Here is a 14,283-nt window from a genome sequence, read left to right as displayed (position 1 = left end):
CAGCTCTGGGAGAGGGACATGTCTGATCAGAGCAACGGGAGCAAATGAAGGGGGAGGAAGGGAGAGTGTAGCACAACCTGGCCCACCAAACCTTGAGGACAATATTTCCACTCAGAGGTGCCAATCCACAGAGAAGACCACATGGCCAGCCCCACTCTGAGACACGACATCCCTCAATGACCCATAGCCCTACAGGGGACAACACTGGAGAGAGTGTGGGAATTCCGCCCAATCTGAGGCAAAACCACACCGAGGCAAAACACTAAGGATGTGCAACAGAACATCAAGGGGAACAGAGCAGGGAATACCAAAAGTAGACTTTGGGGCCAGGACATGGCACCCCAACAGACTCAACTGGAAAACACTCCTAAAGGCAAACAAACAGTTTTTGAACTAACTACAAGCTTTTCTTTCTTGTTGTGTTTTTGTGTCATTGGTTTGTTGTTGTTTTGTTTTATTTTGTTGCTTGGTTTTGCTGTCTTGTTTTTGTGTATGTTATTATCTCCGCAGGTCTGTCTAAATAAGATAGTCTGGATGGACAATCTGGAGGAGAAAACAATGGGAGAAACAGTTCTCGGGGTACATGGGAGAGGGGGATGTGAGGGTAAAGGTAGTGGTGTTAAAAAATCCAGGGACAAGGGAACAACAAGTGATCCAAATTGGTGGTGAGGTGGGTGTGGGAGGCCTGGTACGGTGTAACCAAGAAGAATTACTGAAACACAAATGAAGGCTGAGCATGATAGTGGGACAAGAGGAAAGTCAAAGGAAATAGAGGAAAGAGTTAAGAGGTAAAGGGCATTTATAGAGGTCTAAATAAAGGCATGTACATATGTAAATATATTTCTATATGAGAATGGGGAAATAGATCTAAGTGCATATATTTATAGATGTAGTATTAAGGTAGCAGATGGACATTTGGCCTCCACTCAAGTACTCCCTCAATGCAAGAATACTTTGTTCTATTAAACTGACATTCTATGATGCTCACCTTCTTGATATAATCGCTGAAGAGAAAGTGGGTGAATAAGCAAATGTGATGAAGAAAGCTGATGGTGCCTGGCTATCAAAGATATAGCGTCTGGGGTCTTAAAGGCTTGACGGTAAACAAGCGGCCATCTAGCTGAGAAGCAACAAAGTCCACATGGATGAAGCACATCAGCCTGCATGATCATGAGGTGCCAAAGGGATCAGTTATCAGGCATCAAAGAACAAAAAGACCATATCATTGTGTGCTCACCTTCCTGATACAATAGTTGAAGACAAATGAATGCATAAGTAAATGTGACCAAGAGAGCTGATGGTGCTGGACTATCAAAAGATATAGTGTCTGGGATCTTAAAGGCTTGAAGGTAAACAAGTGGCCATGTAGCTCAGAAGCAACAAAGCCCACATGGAAGAAGCACACCAGTCTGTGAGATCACGAGGTGTCAAAAGGATCAAGTATCAGGCATCATCAGAACAAAAAATCATATCATTGTGAATGAGAGGGAGTGTGGAGTGGAACCCCAAAGCCCATCTGTGGGCAACTGGACACCCCTTACAGAAGGGTCTTGGGGAGGAGATGAGCCAGTCAGGGTGCAATGTAGAAACGATGAAATATACAACTTTCCTCTAGTTCTTAAATGCTTCCTCCCCACACTATCATGATCCCAATTCTACCTTACAAATCTGGCTAGACCAGAGGATGTACACTGGTACAGATAGGAACTGGAAACACTGGGAATCCAGGGTGGGTGATCCCAGAGTGGTGTAAGTGGTGATACTGGGAGGGTAGGTTCGAAAGGGGGAACCGATTACAAGAATGTACATATAACCTCCTCCCTGGGGGACAGACAACAGAAAAGTGGGTGAAAGGAGACGTTGGAGAGGTCAAGATATGACAAAATAATAATTTATAATTTATCAAGGGGGGAATGGGGAGGGAGGGGAAAATGAGGAGCTGATGCCAGGGGCTTAAATGGAGAACAAATGTTTTGAGAATGATGAGGGCAATGAACGTACAAATGTGCTTTACACAATTGATGTATGTAGGGATCATGATACGGGTTGTATGAGCCCCTAATAAAATGATTAAAAAATAAACAACCTGTGGGATTAATCAGGTTGCAGTTTGATTGTAGGGCAAAGAGATAAATGGCTCTAAAAGGCCCACCCCCATCTCTCTTGTTCTCTGGCAATTGGAGTTGCTGGAACATGTGTGCTGCTGCTTTAGCTAGTTCTCAGCTTCAACCTGTGAACTACATTACCTGTGGGTCGGGTCAACCCATGGATCCTGTCACTGGAACTTGAGGCTCCTTCGAGACCTGTTTTGGCACACTGCTGGTGTGTACATCGCTTGAGCTTGAGGCTGGTGGATTCTGTCTCCTTGCTTTGCTTGCATTCCACATTAACATCCGGTCCTGCTTTCTGAAGCTCCTGACCCAACTTGGCTTGACTCAGTCAGAGGCCTAAAACTGTACTTCGAATCAATGGAATAGTTCAGATAAAGATTAAGTTAAGTTTTGATAAGAATTGCACTACTTTAAGAATTGACTTTGGGATCTGGTTGTACTAGGTTTGTATTGTTTTCTTTTAACTATTGTTCATATAATGATTGATAGAAATAATTATTGGGAAGTATGAAAATAGAGAGTTTGTAAGCCCACTTGCCTTCTGCCATCAAAATTGGATCTTTCGATGAGTTTAGGACAAGCCTGCAATGAAGGCTCTGGAAAGCTAAGCCCCACCCAATGTCTTGAGTGTTCAGAACAATTGAAGGTGAAGATACTTGCCTAGGGGGCTGTTCACAGATTGAAGAAACAAAAAAGGAATTTTGAATTAAAGAAAAATTTTAACTAGTGGTTTGTGCCAGTAGCTTAAAAAAAAAAAAAAAAGGAGCCATGGAAGGAACTCTGCTCTGGGACTGAACTGCTAACGGGAGCCTGTGGGCAGGCCAAAATGCTTGTTAGGTGACCACCTGGATCCACTTGTCGAATGGAAGTGAGAGAAATGCAGCAATAAAGACATGGGTTGAGTCTGGCCACTGACACCCATGGACCTGGTTCACAGGGACTAGAGGAGAAAACAAGAGCTGGTTGATTGGTCTGAAGTTCATAACCTAGCACAAGGGGTCTAGGGTTGTTGAGAACTTGTGATGGAGCCATGGTCTAAAGGCAAGGCAACCAATGGTCACCCTGGTGAGGTCAAGTGGTGCGGCCTACCTCGAGTTTACCAGAACCTAACCAGATGAAGAGAAGATTTTTGGAACTGTGAACTGGTGCATATGGCTGTTGGCTTTATGGACAGCCTGTGCTGATTTGACTTTGCTTATGGATGCAGGTTCACAAGGTTCCAACTGGAATAGATTCTTCACATCAAAGAACATGTTTGTCTCCTCAGAGGACTCAGTTGGTGTAAGTGGGGAGTAATAGAAATTGGATACCCCAAATTGGAAGGATAAATTGGCATTAAATGGTAGGTTTACAAACTTTCATAGGTGGTGGAATATAGTTATAGAATTAAGGTGTAGGTGCTACTTGACTGAAATTATTAGGCATCGAATATTTTTGTGTTGTTCACTTAACGAATACTGTGTTTAAATAAGGCTTTGGCACATATTGAATTGTATGCTTTTTAGTTATATCCTGTTAGGTACAGATATGGTTTTATTATTTTGTTTTGTTTAAAAATGATATATGACTAAAGAGTTGTGTAAAAGTGTCAAGCTGACAAGGGATGGTTGGGTGGGGCCTTCTGTGAGTAATTTTGACTTTCTGTCAGCCATTTTCAGTAAGCAGCATAGTCTCTGAGAGATTCAAGGGGCGATTTCCCCCCTGAACTCAAAATTTGCATTAATCACATTCATTAATTCCACTCCTGGTACCATAATATGTTAGTCCTAGTTAACTAGAGGAACAGACTCATAGACACTCATATGTGTATAAGAAATAACTTTATATAAAAGAGCAATTGTACATTGAGAAACCACCCCAGCCTTGGTCCAGATCAAGTCCATAAGTTGAATATTGGTCCATATGTCCGAAACAAGTCTATAAATGCATCTTTAGACTCACACAGCACATGAATGACACCTAATGCAGGAGGATCACAGTGGGTACAAATTCTTGTGTATCCAGTAGTGGTTGAAGCAGCTCAGTGCTTGCAATTGTTTCCACGTGGCTCCTTAAGCTCCAGGCTTCTAGCTCCATCAGTGTAGCTCCATGTGTCTTGACAACAGGGAGACAAAGCAGAGAGCATTAGTCTGGTCTCCAGTGAGCTATTTATCTCCATAGCACCTCCAAATGAAGTCATCAAGCTGTGACTTGATTGACAGCTAAACTTTACCCTTTTCTCAAGCTGACAGTAGATTATGTAACTGCCACACCCAGCAATGCAATTGTTGGGCATATACCCCAAAGATATAAGAGACAGATCAGGAGCAGCCATATGCTCTCCCATGTCATTGCAACACAGTTCACAGTAGCAAGAAACAGCCTAAATTCCCATAGTAGAAGAATGGGCAAAAAACTTTGTATATGCACACAATGGAATACTACACATCCTTAAAAAAGACAGCAATGAAACCATGAAACACTTTATGAAATGGAGGGATCTGGAAAACATTATACTGAGTGAAGTTAGTCAATCAAGGGAGGAGAGGAAATGTCGACCACTTAGTTGTTGCCATGCAAAGTTATGATGAGGTCCCCTCAGTCAGATAGACACCCCTATCAGACTTATGAAGGATACTGATGTGAAAAGTGATTAAGAAGAGGGGAAAGGAAGCAGATATGTCTGTTGGTAGAAAAAGGGGAAGAACTACTTTCAAGTGGGTAAAAATTACTAGCAATACTTTTAAGGACCCTCAGGGGGAGTATGCCTGGTTATATGCATCTAAGAAGCCACATTGGCCCAAGTTTCTGTATCCACCCTGGGAACTCAGGCCATGTCTCATAGACTGGAGTAGCGAATCCTGGATCTTCAAGGCACACAATACACTCCAAAGTCTATACCAGGGGGATACAGTGTGGAAACTCCATTAAGTCAACTGGACTCTACCTCAAACACCTGTGTAACCTGAGCACTTAAGACTGAAAATTCTTGGTTGAGGAAGCAGAAAACAGCTCTATCAAGAGTATTGAATTGTCAGTAGGTGGACAAACATTGACTTAGTACATAAAGTCAATGTTGTATTACTTACTACTTGCTGTATTAAGGTCTGTATTATTCTGGCAGGCCTGTGATTGACATTGTCAATAAATATTATTGTAAATTTTCCCTGACTGCCAAATCCCATTGTTTGTGTGAATAGCATCCAGCTACGTAAGGAGCCTACACTGGTCCAATATCCCTCCCTCAAAAGTGTCTTAAAATTTAGTATCAGGCGCAGTGTAAGATAAGATATAACAATTATTTATAAACTATTAAGGGACCAGGGGGAAGGGGGGAGTGGGGAGGGAGGAGGAGGGGAAAAAACGGGAAACCGAGCTGATTCCAGGAACCCAAGTGGAAGGTGAATTTTGAGAATGACGAGTGCAACGAATGTATAAGGGTGCTTTGCTCGATTGATGTATGTGTGGACTGTGATGAGAGTTGTATGAGCCCCAATAAAAAGATTTATTAATTAAAACAAAGAAAAAAATTAGTACCAGGCAGTAAATAATGACACTATTAATGGAAGAGCGTTATGCTCTAGGGAGATGATGATAGGATTCTTTTCCATAAATTAACAGAGATCTCTAAGAGGAGCCAAAGGCTGAAAAAAAATATAGATCCAGGAGTGGATTTTGGGTTCACACTAAATCTGAGCTCCAATGTAAGAACAATTGGTTCTCACAACATGGTCCTACTCAATACTCACCATCATGAAGGAAACATGGACTATATGGGTGCTATAGCAAGTGTGATGAAGAAATTAGATGGTGCCTGGCTAACAGATAGAATAGTGTCTGGGGTCTTTAAGGCTTGTGTGGTAGTTACATAATCTTGTGCCAACTTGTGGAAGAGTGGAGTCTCGCAGCTGCGAGGTCATCGACTCTGAGCTTGATGACCTTATTTGGAGGCACTACAGAGATAAATAGCTCACTGAAGGTGGGACAGACACACTCCCTGCAAGACATTCCTGTTGAGAAGACACATGGAGCTACGCTACAGCCCTGGCACTGAAGGAGCCATGTGGAGATTCCTGCCAGTGCTGAGATGCTTCCACTGCCACTGGATCCACGAGACTTTCCACCCACTGGCCTGTGATTTTCCTGCATTCGGGGTTGTGTCAGTCTGGGTAGACTAGAGAAACAAATTCATAGACACTTACATGTGTTTAAGAAAGATCTTTATATACAAGAGAAAACATTATATTGAGAAAACATCCCAGCCCAGTCCAGATCAAGTCCATAAGTCTGATATTAGCCCATATATCTGATAGCAATCTATAAAGTCCTCTTCAGATTCATGAAACACATGCAAAGATGCTGAGTGCACTGGATCTTGTGGTTGAAGCCTGTCAGCGCTGGCAGGGGTCTCCTCGTGGCTCCTCCAGGTCCCAGAGCATGGGCTCTATCAGCTAGTGCCATGTGTCTTGTCAGTAGAGTCTCTCATGGAGTGAGCATGAGTCCTGGCTCCTGTGAGTTATTTATCTCCTTAGCGCCTCCAAATGAGGTCATCAAGCTCTGACCTGATTGAGAGGCTAGACTCCACCCCTCCACTCTGAATCCTCAAGTTGACACCAGAGTCTGGAACAACCATAGGCATCATTGCATGTGTTGCATGAATCTTATACATGAGTTTCTGTGGATTTGTTTCTCTAAAGTACCCAGACTAATACATTTGGTATGTGAAACGCAGGAGAGATGAACCTATAGAGACAACAAGTAGAATAAGGGTTCCTGGGGGGCAGGGTGGGGAAGGGGAGGAATGAAGGGGAGCTGATATCAAGGAGTTCAAGAAGGAAGAAAATGTTTTGCAACTGATTGTAGTAGCAACTGAACAATACTACTTGCTATGAATGAACTGTGCAATGGTGTGATATCTGTAAGAGCTGCCAATAAAATGGTTTGGAGTGGGGGACGGGAAGCAAACAAACATCATCATCAACAACAGAACAGAGAAAAAACTCAATCACAGAGAAAGTAGAAAATATTGAAAATTAGAACAAATTTAAGATGAGTCAACAAAAAGGGAGATCAAATGATAATGTTCACTGCATCAGCAATAATCCACTTTCCAACGTACTCTGCATGGTAGCAAGGCACATCCCTGCTCTATTGTCAGGGAGGGTTCAGCAGAGCTGTAACACACGTGTGTTTTACCTCCACTCAAAAACTAACAAACCAACCTGAAATGACTGTAGGATGGGTCAAAGGGGAGATAGAATGATGTTACATTTTAACTTAACCACATCTGCCACAATTGACGTTACAATGCTCTCTGTCTGATAACAAAGCTACTCACATCCCTCAACCGGGGTCAGAGCGAATTCATCAGAGGCTTAATCCATTTAGCGTCCCTGCAATTGGATTTGGGCCCTCCACCGATATCCACAGTCTTCTGAAAACCAGGTGTGTACAATTTAGACTCTAATACCCTTCCTTCATTCATAGCTGGCTTTATTATTTACAACCCTTGGACCACAGAGACTGGTGTGCTTCTTCCATGTGAACGCAGTTGATGTGGAGGCGATGTTTGTTAAAATCAAGAGTGTGTCTACACTTCAACACAGAAATCTACTGTGAGTATCTATTGTAGGAAAATGCTTATACATAAGTAAAAGGATGTACTCACAGGCTTTTTTACTCAACACTTTTTATAAGAGCAAAATATTGGAAATGACCAAAATGCCCATTAAAAGAGAAGAGGTAAATGAATTATACATTTATCCCACAGAGAAATATTCTTTATACCATTAATTTAAAAAAGCAGGGTATCCTATATTATTTTTTTAAAAAACAGGGTAATGAGGGGAAATATAGGTGAAAGGTGAATGCCTTGAATAATAGGAACAGGGCACGGAACACGTTATGGGCAGAATCGAATCATTATCACATACTTAAAATCCCATGGAAAGCAACAGAGCATTGCCAGATGCAGCGCCACAAGATAAGCCCGTCCGATCGGAAGGCCCTTGAAATGGGACTGAGCAGCAAGGGCCGCCTCAAAGTGGACTTGATCATGACACACGGCTGCAGTAAAGTCTGTGGGAGTGAGGCCTTCGGACCCTCCATCTGCCGATGGGGCACAGCTCAAAATGAGAAGACACAGCTGCACACATGCTTCAGTAAGTGGAACTTTGACCTCTGTTGTTATTTCCATCTGCTTTGGATGCTTCCTCCATACGAGATATTTTGTCCGTAGAATGTTTCAAGATTGCAACTCAAGGCTTGAATTTTCCCCTACGTTCTTTCAGTTTGAAGTATGCTGAGTGTGTTCTTCCTTTTTGAATTTTAATAAAATAAATTTCATTATAATATTTGGCTTTGTCTTCTTAAGCTGCCCTGTGAAATTTTCTACGTAGCTCTTGGACTTCATCCTCTCTTCCATGTGCCTTAGGGCAAGTTTCAGAGTCTCTTCTGACATTCCCTTTGAGCTTATCTTTCTCTTCAGTCTTTTTAATGACCTATTGCTTCCTTCATGAATGGTCTTGATGTCCTCCCACAGTTCATCAGGACTGCTGTCATTACTGTTCAATGCATCAAATCTGTTCCTGAGATGTTCTTGAAAAAGCCATGTTCTTGGGAAAAAGCCATGTTCATAGTGGGTTTCTTGTTTTAATTTTCTTCAGTTTCTGAACTTATATATGAGCAAGTGATAGCTTGTTCCATAGTTAAGCTCCTTGTCTGGTTTTAGCTGTTGATATTGAACTTCTCCATCTTCTCTTCCCACAGATGTAGTCCGTTTGATTTCTGTGTATTTTATCTGGAGGAGTCCATGTGCACAGTCACGTTCTGTGTTGTTGGAAAAAAAAGGCATTTGCTATGAACAAGTTGTTGGTCTGGCAAAGTTTTATCAGGTGATCTCCAGGTTCGTTTCTTTATCACCAAGTCCATCTTTTCCACTTCTGTTCCTTCCTCTTTGCTTCCATCTTTTATATCTCAATTGCCAAAATTATCAATGTGTCTATTTTATGTTTGCTTAATTTCTGACGGAAGTTGTTGGTAGAAGTCTTCAGTTTCTTCATCACTACCTTTTGTGGTCAGTGCATAAATGTCAATAATTGTTGTGTTGATTGGATTTCCTTCCAGGTGGCTAGATGCAGTCCTATCAAAGGCAGCCTTGTTCTTTAAGATGGACTCTGTAGTGTCCTTTTTGACTATGACTGCAATGCCATTCTTCTTGATAGTGGTATTCTTTGTATTGTAAATCATATAATTTTCTGATTCAAAGTGGCCAAGACTCATCCATCTCAGGTCACTAATGCCTAGGATACCTATTTTTATGTGTTTCATTTAATTTTTGACAACTTCCATTTTTCCTGGGTTCATACTTCACATCTTCCAAGTTCTAATCATTAGCACATTTTGCCAGCGGTTCCTTCTTACCTTGAGTTGTGCGCCATGGACAAAGGAAGAACCCAAAGGGTCCTTTCCCACAGACTTTCCTACGTGCATGTCATCATGGTTGACTCCACTTTGAGAAAGCAGCTCCTCCTCAGGTATATTGTGAGTTTCCTCCGACCCGAAAGACTCATCCTCCAGCACGGTCTCCGACAATGCTCTGCTTCTATTCATTAAGCTTTCAGCAGCTGACAATGTTTTGAAACTAAGCATAAGATTTTCAGCAGTCACCTCTGAATGGGGCAGCCAATTTCTTCTTTTTGCTTGTTCCTAGTCCGGAAGCTCTGCTTCAATATCTTCCCTCTGGTGACACCGCTGGCATTTGAAATACCAGTCATCGCAGCAACATTCAGGACACCACATTGGGACACACTGACAGACAAGAGCTGGAAGACCTCTTTAAAATGTTGAAAAGCAAGGATGTTACTTTGAGGACTGACGTGTGCCTGACTCAAGCATGGCCTTTGCAATTGCCTCCTATGCCTGTGAAAGTTCAACCCTGAACAAGGAAGGCCTGAGAAGAATCCGTGCATTTGAATTACGCCACTGGTGAAGAATATTGAAAGTCCCATGGACTGCCAAAAGAACAAACACACCTGTCTTGGAAGAGGTCCAGGCAGAATGTTCCCTGGAGGTAAGGATGGCTAGAAATCACCTCATGCGCTTTGGACATTTTGTCAGGAAAGATCAGTCTCTGGAGAAGGATATCATGCGTGGTAAAGTAGCTGGGCAGTGAAAAAGAGGAAGACCTTTGACAGAATGGATTGACACAGAGGCTGCAAAATGAGCTCCAACGTAAGAATGACTGTGAGAATGCATGGGACCAGTCGAGTGTTCATTCTGCTCTCCACAGGGTTACTGGGAGTCGGAACTGGCCGGATGGAGCATCCCAGCCACAAACAAGGGTCAGTACAGACACTATCAACAGTTTGTACGCAATTTTTAATATATGTGCCAAAAATATAAGAAGCCTTGCATGGAGAATTTTAAAAGTAAATCTTAGTGATTTTCCAGTTTTAAATTTAGAAAAAAATGTTAAGGTAATATCATGTTAATAAGCTGTCATGTCATAAGCCCCAACTAACTCATAATTTAGTATCACACACACTGCATACTCAAAATGTCAGCTTTTCACATTACATAATTTTTAGGAAAACCTGACATTAACCATAATTAATGATGTTACAGAAAGCACACAGTTTTGGTAGGGATAACCATGGTGAGGAAGTAGTTTTTTTTAAAGCAACAATTTCACTAAAAAACAACATGGAAGAAGTTAACATGCTCAAAAAGTATAAATATATAACGATGACTCCAAAAATGCTATGAAATATGCTTTTTATTGCAGGATATAAATTGTATCCCACCAAATCCAGAGGAATGTTAAGCTGATCCAAGTTACAGGCTGGGTTCTCTAGTGAAGCAAAACTAGTGACGACTGCATGTGCATATAAAGAAATAAAATTTACATTGAGAAGGGGCTCACACAGTAGTGGATTATCTAGTATTTTTCAAGTCTGTGGGTCAGAGGTTAAGCTAGAGCCTTTTCCAGACCTACTTAGCTGCCAGCACTGACAAACCCCAAAGCAAGAAGGCCATAGGCTGGTGGAAACAGAAGCTGATGAATCCAAGGTCGATAGGCCAGGCTCATGGCTGCAGAGTTGAATTAATTCAAGGTCAGCAGGCAATATGACAGGCCACTGACATCTCCAGGGCCAGTAGGCATTATAGTGGGCCATTGGCTCAAATCCAAAGAACTGGAGGACCAAAGGATGGTGAAACAGATGAAGGATCCAGACCAGAAAGAAGAGGCAAGCCTTTCCACAGACTTCGCTTAAGTAGGAGTAGACCACATCCAGGAAGAAATTTCCTTTCAATTGCATCAGGACTATGACCTAAAAGAGCCCATATCTCCCACAAGTCAACATCTTCATATTTTCTGGTTGTGCCCCCAAATAAACAATCAGCAAATGAGTTTACCTCTTAAATTTTTTTTTGACTTAAAAATATGGTATGAAGCTGAATTTCCTCATTTAAAAAAAGTTTAAAGTCATTCTTTTATATTATTAAATCATTTTATTGGGGGCACATACAACTCTTATCACAATCCATACATACATCCATACATACATTGTGTCAAGCATATTTGTACATTGAGTGCCCTCGTTATTCTCAAAACATTTGCTTTCTACTTGAGCTCTTGGTATCAGCTCCTCATTTTTCTCCTCCTTCCCTGCCCCTCCACACATGAACCCTTCATAATTTATAAATTCTTATTTTGTCATGTCTTACACTGTCCAATGTCTCCTTTTACCTACTTTCCTGTTGTCCGTCCCCCAGGGAGGGGGTTATATGTAGATCCTTGTGATTGGTTCCCCTTTCCTACCATACCTTCCCTCCACCCTCCCAGTATCGCCACTCTCAACACTGCTCCTGCAGGGTTCATCTCTCTTGGATTCCCTGTTTCCAGTTCCTATCTGTACCAGAGTACATCCTCTGGTCTAGCCAGATTTGTAAGGTAGAAATGCTATCACGATAGTGGGGGTGGGTGGATGGGGGAAGCATTTAAGAACTAGAGGAAAGTTGTATGTTTCATTGTTGCTACACTGCACTCTGACTGGCTCATCTTATCACCAAAATCCTTCTGTAAGGGGATGTCCAGTTGCCTACAGATGGGCTTTGGGTCCACACTCCCCCTCTGTTGGGATCCATCACAGCCATGCCGTCTAGCAAAGCTCCAGACTGGTGGAAGAAGCTTCTGTAGAGCAGAGCTTCCCAGAGAGGGTTTCCAACATCCCTCAAATATTTACTGTTATTAAATCCATTCTTGAGAATTTTGTGCATTGTCATGTTTACCGCTCCTGGAGTGGATGCGAGGGCAGTCTTGCGAAGTACGAATGAAACCAGATCTAAGACTTGCTTCAATATGACGGGGCTTTCCATAACTGAGGCATTGGAGAGGCTTAGACAGCGAGACATCTTTGGGAATTCTGACGAGGATATGTGGGAATTGAGTGAGGGAGAAACCCAAAAGTTGAGGTCAGAGGAGAAAAATGCAACCCACCGAAAAACCCTGGATTCCATTCAGATTAGGTAGTGGGAGACTCCTTTTGGCTTCTCTGATATAGAGGACCTTGTAGACTGCCTCCCCCAATTGACGCCCCTTTACCTTGGACAGGGCCTTACATAGAAGGAGAAAGAATGGTTAACACTAATAGAAAACACGTAAAATGGCAAACATTAAGTCTTTGGCAAAGAATAAGATGGTTTGCACCCCACTCCCCAAGGTGCCTCAGTACAAAAAATTAAAAAGACATAGATAGACAATGGAACAGTTACCATGGGAGAACTTATGAAGGAAGATATTTGAGAAACATTTAACTCTGCTTGTAGATATTTTTAGAATAAGGTAGGCTTTGAACTAGTACACGAGGTGGTTTCATTATGTTAAGTTAGTCAACCAGGAAAGGAATATTGTGAGCAAAAAATAGGGCAGTGAGTAGGATATGAGTCTAACCAAATTTTCTGAACACCTCAATCAAGAATAGCATGTGACGTATAAGACATACAGTACAGAAAGAAAGAATGAGGAAGAAGACAGAAAGTGACAGAAAAAAGTACAGACCTTATAATGGTCTTTTATCAGGTTTTAGTGGAAACAATAAAGGTGACTTTGGAGTTAATATAGGACATTGTTTTTATGTAATGGTTTGCAAAACTTTTTATGATATAAATAAAGCTGTTTGGAAAAACGCAGCAGAGATTGCTTCCACCAGAACATCTCTCGTGTCTGTCTCGTCTGTGTTCGCCGACTCGACACCTCCTTCAGGTGCACAGTTAAACCCTCCTGGAGCTGGACTCTAGCAGCCCTCATTCACAATTTTTTGTTTTTTGAAGCCTGATACCTGATCCCTTCGGCACCTCATGATCACACAGGCTGGTGTGCTTCTTCCATGTGGGCTTTGTTGCTTATGAGCTAGATGACCACTTGTTTACCTTCAAGCCTTTCAGACCCTAGATGTTGTATCTTTTGATAGCCGGGCACCATCAGCTTTCTTCACATTTGCTTAGACACACATTTGTCTTCAGTGATCATGTCGGGAAGGTGAGCATCATGGAATGTCAGTTTAACAGAACAAAGTGTTATTGCATTGAGAGAGTACTTGAGTGGAGGCCGAATGTCCATCCGTGACCTTAAGACTAAACCTATAAATATATGCACATATATCTATTTCCCCATCATCATATATAAATGCATTTACATATGCACATGCCTGTATTTAGACCTTGATAAATGCTCCTTGCCTCCCAGTTCTTTCCTGTATTTCCTTTTACTTTCCTCTTGTCCCATCATCATGCTCAGCCTTCATTTGGGTTTCAGTAATTTCTTTTGGTTACATTTCCCTTGATGAATCCTTACCAGGCCTCTCACACCCTCCTTGCCACTAATTTTGGATCACTTATTGCTCCCTTGTCCCTGGGTTGGTCAACACCACTTCCTTTCCCCCACCTCCCCCTCTCCCATGTTCCCAGGAACCATTGGTCCAGTTGCTTTCTCCAAATAGCTCATCCACCCTATCTTATCTAGATAGATCTGCATGGCTAATAATGTACACAAAAAATAAGACATAGCATGACAAAGTGACAAAAGGGAACATGACGACAAAACAAAACAAAACAAAACAAAACAAAACAAAACCCAATGACCAAAACAAAACAAACACCCCAAAACTAGCTAAATAAAAATAAAAAGGAA

This window comes from Tenrec ecaudatus, chromosome 6 (assembly GCF_050624435.1).
Source record: "Tenrec ecaudatus isolate mTenEca1 chromosome 6, mTenEca1.hap1, whole genome shotgun sequence".
Classification (NCBI taxonomy): domain Eukaryota; kingdom Metazoa; phylum Chordata; class Mammalia; order Afrosoricida; family Tenrecidae; genus Tenrec; species Tenrec ecaudatus.
Note: the sequence above shows the minus strand (reverse complement) of the source record.